At 44.4% G+C, this 3,972-nt stretch overlaps 1 long non-coding RNA gene across 1 annotated transcript; it reads left to right on the top strand.

The window, feature by feature from the left end:
- The first annotated feature begins 923 nt into the window (after nucleotides 1-923).
- Nucleotides 924-3,533, top strand: LOC128768702 (uncharacterized). Its single transcript, XR_008416266.1, has 4 exons — nucleotides 924-993; nucleotides 1,058-1,086; nucleotides 3,293-3,364; nucleotides 3,427-3,533. It is a non-coding gene; the product is annotated as an uncharacterized LOC128768702 (long non-coding RNA).
- The last annotated feature ends 439 nt before the right edge of the window (nucleotides 3,534-3,972 follow it).

Raw genomic sequence — 3,972 nt, 5'->3', positions numbered from 1 at the left:
GAAGATGAGCAGATGGGTAAATTCTTGTCACTGCCTGTGCCAGTCACATGTTGCTGTGTGGCATACAGTGCACCAGCAGGAGGGTTTTTCTGCAGCCAGGAAGAGGATGTTTTGTTCTATTGCTCAGGGACATGGACAGACCTGTGTCATGGCTGTCTGCCTTGTGCTAATGTTTGTTGAAGAGACTCATTGCCCTTGCAGGCCTTGGTTATTTTTCTTTCCCAGATACAGATCACTTCCCCCTGCGAAAGGAGTCTTTGTCCACAAGGTTTTTTGTTGATCTACAACCCTCATGGCTTCTGACCTTAGCTGGTGGTTTGCCTGGCACCTCTAGAGGCAGACTTTGGTACGACTGCTGGTCAGCATAGTATGGAGAAGGTTCCCACCATTTTCACATTTCGATGAGGTACCGAACCAGGTTGTATGTGACGGGTCATTACACCACACTGCAGCTTTCACCTATCAGAGCCCAGTTTGGACACAGACACCTGTGACTAACACGTCTGTTCATGTTTTAAGCCTCAGCCTTTGGGTCCTGATGCCTGCAGACTTCCATAGTTTCATCAGCTTTCAAAAAAGTTTTAGTTGCTGGCTGAATTAACTAGTTTGCCTGCTTCATTATCGAAATGAAAACAGTAATTACATGGATTTGTACCAAGAGACTATTGATCTATGACAAATGAGTGATGACACAGCCGATTCTCTGGGTATAAAACTGCACCAGTCCAAGACGTCACTCACTGGAACACTCCATCAGACAAACATGAAGATCTTTCATGTTCTTGCTGCTGTCGCTGTTGTACTCACCTTCATCTGCCTTCAGCAGAGCTCTTCTCTTCCACTCATGAAGGTGAGAATGTCAGTTGCATCGAAAACGTTGATGATAATTTCTCTTGTTGCTCTGACTGACTTTATTTGAAGGAGGAAGATTTGGGGCAGATCAAGGACAGTCGAGGTTCTGGAGATGAGAACACGTCCCTGAAATCATGGAAGGTTTGTTCGAATGTAGAAAGAGTTCAGGAACATCAACTCAAGTCTGTCTCACTCTCTCACACAGGCCACACAGCTGAGGAGAACCGACAGAGGGTGAGTTGTCTATGGAAGGCATGATCTTCCCAGATCATTAAACATGCTAAACACACACACTGACGATACAAAGTAGCTGCAATGACTTTCTTCTTCACCATTGCCCAGCATGTGTGCGATGCTTATATCGAGTGCTCCTGTCCAGTCATGTAACGACTTGGTAAAACTGCATTTTGTCTAGACAGATGTCATTTTCCTCAAAATACTTAACATAATGTTCGGCTTTATGACTGGCTTCTTTCACACTCCGTTATGCTCTAACTTGCATAGTTGGTCACTGACATGTCCCAAGGTGCATTGTGGGTCATATCGATGATGTGGGTTCGTACTAAGTCGTTGGATCACTAAGTAATGAGGTACTTGGAAACTGCAGCAGGTGATCAGACACCTCTTAGGTACAAGGAACTTACAACCGGGATCGCTTCTGACCAACCGGTGGGAAGTCAGATATGACGTAAGTCGAGCAGGTCGTAAGTCGGACTGTTACTTATATAAAACTGAACACGTCAGATCCAAGACTCACTGTAAAAGTCAAAGCTGAAAAGGATGAAGTTCAAAGCAGAGTTTAAACTTGCAGTAAACAGTGGTGTGAATTGGAGTTTCTACTTCAGTGTGCTCCACCCTCGATACACAGTATATTCTTCGGGCTCTGCCCAGGCACAGACAGAAAAAGGAGGGCTTTTTTTCTGCAGACAGGAAGAGGATGTTTCGTTGAATTTCTCAGGGGCATGGAAGTTGACACACCTGTGCCACCTTGTGTCAAGGCTGTCGGCCTCATTTGAATGATTCTTAAAAACACCATTGCACTTGCTGGCCTTGGTTATTTTTTTCCCAGATGCACTCAGATCACTTCTTCGTGCCAAATAGTCTGGTGAGAGGCTTCTCTGTCCATGGGGTGTTTGTTGAACTGCAACTCATGGCTTCCACACATTACCAGGAGACTCTGGTTGAAATCCTGGTCAGCTCAGTATAGACAAGGTCCCACCAGTATTCTGACCTGATCAAACTATTTGTCTATCAGAGCCAAAATGCGACACAGTCACATGTTTTAATTCATGTTTTAAGTCGAGAAGATGCTGTGCCCTAGGGTCCCATAATAGAACAATCGGTGGGCAGGTTTCATTACAAGATGCTCTCTGCAGTTTTACCCAGTGCTTGTTGAGAGAAGAGCAGCTGGGCTAAACCTTGCTAACCAGAAGAAGGGGAAATAGATACAAGTGATGTTAGGTGTTGTTTGAGCTGAGCCAGTCTGGTGCAGTTATTCTGCTATAAGTAGAAGCAGCCCTGGAAGGAGGATCCCCAAGGTGGATCCCAGTGGCCCCACAAGTGTTCACTGGGTATATGAGATGTGTCAGCTACCTGGATGTACAAGCACTAAATGCCCCATCTACTGCTGTGACTCAGAAGTGTCCAGACTGTGTCTGCTTCTATGTCTTCCGGCGATGTGACAGATCCAGTGGCTGCCGCTTGTTCAATGCTCATATGGTTCTGGAACTGCTTTCAGTTTCCATCCAGGAGAGTGCAGCAGGTGATCAGACCGCTTCTTCTCGGGGTATAAAACTGAGCTGGTCTCAAGACATCAGGCACAAGACTCACTGGGAAATCTTCAGACATGGAGACCTGTCATGTTTTTGTTGCTGCCATCATTGTTCTCACCTTCAGGGACCAACAGTAGAGCTCTGCTGTTTCACTCCCTCAGGTGAGATCAGTTAAATGGAGACGCATCGAAAATGTTTCATAATATGAGACATTGTGTGTTGCTCTGATTATATTGGATTACATGGAAGAATTGCAGCAGATCAGTCAAGCTTCTGAATATGAGAAGATGTCCCTGAAACCGTGGCAGTTTTCTGGCCTCACATTTCAATGTGGTAGCTCACCAGGTTGGATGTGACAGGCCATGACACCATATCCTCATCAACAGGCACTGCAGCTGTCCCTTATCAGAGTGACATTCTGACATGTTTTCAGTCTAGAAGACACTCAGCTTTTGGGTCCTGATGCACACAGACTTCCTTAGTTTCATCAGCTTTTGAGAAAGTTTTAGTTGCAGGCTGGATGAACTAGTTTGCCTGCTTCATTATCTAAATCAAAAAAACAATAATTACATGGATTTGTACCAAGAGACTATTGATCTATGACAAATGAGTGATGAAACAGCCGATTCTTTGGGTATAAAACTGCACCTGATTGATTTTATTTGAAGGAAGAAGCCTCTGGGCTGGTGAAGGCCAGTCAAGGTTCTGGAGATGAGAACACGTCCCTGAACTCATGGAAGGTTTGTTCGAATGTAGACAGGGTTCAGGAACATCAACTCAAGTCTGTCCCTCTCTCACACAGGTCACACTGATGAATGGGGGAGGATTCGGGGGCTTTGGCCTTGGACATGTCCAGAATGATTCAATGTTTGATTAAAATTTTCAATAAAATGTTCAGCTTAATGAGGGGATTCTTTCACTCTCCATTATTCTCAAATTTTCATTGTTGGCTGCTGAGCTGTCCCAAGGTGCATTGTGGGTCATATCATTGATATGTGTTCCATGTTGTATATTTAGATATAATATCTGATATCCAGTTAGATATGAGGAATGTGCTGCAGGTGATTAGCAGCCTGAGGATCAAACTGAACAAGACATCACACCCAACACTCATTGGAAAACTCCATTAGTCAAACAAGACTTTGTTTACTCGCTTGATGTGCCGCAGTTCACCTTCTTCAGCCTTCAGTTTTACTGTATATCTCCCATTCACTGTCTCCACTTTGGGGACTGTGATAAATGCTTGGCATATCCCTGAAGTTTATTTGATTTGTTCCTCTAATGTGTCATTTGTCAAAGCAAAGTCGAAACATGCAGTAAATGGATGTAGTCTTGAGAACTGGAGTTT

Source organism: Synchiropus splendidus, chromosome 12 (genome assembly GCF_027744825.2).
Source record: "Synchiropus splendidus isolate RoL2022-P1 chromosome 12, RoL_Sspl_1.0, whole genome shotgun sequence".
NCBI classification, from domain to species: domain Eukaryota; kingdom Metazoa; phylum Chordata; class Actinopteri; order Syngnathiformes; family Callionymidae; genus Synchiropus; species Synchiropus splendidus.
The sequence above is the reverse complement of the archived record's forward strand: the minus strand, read 5'-3'. Positions and strand labels throughout refer to the sequence as shown.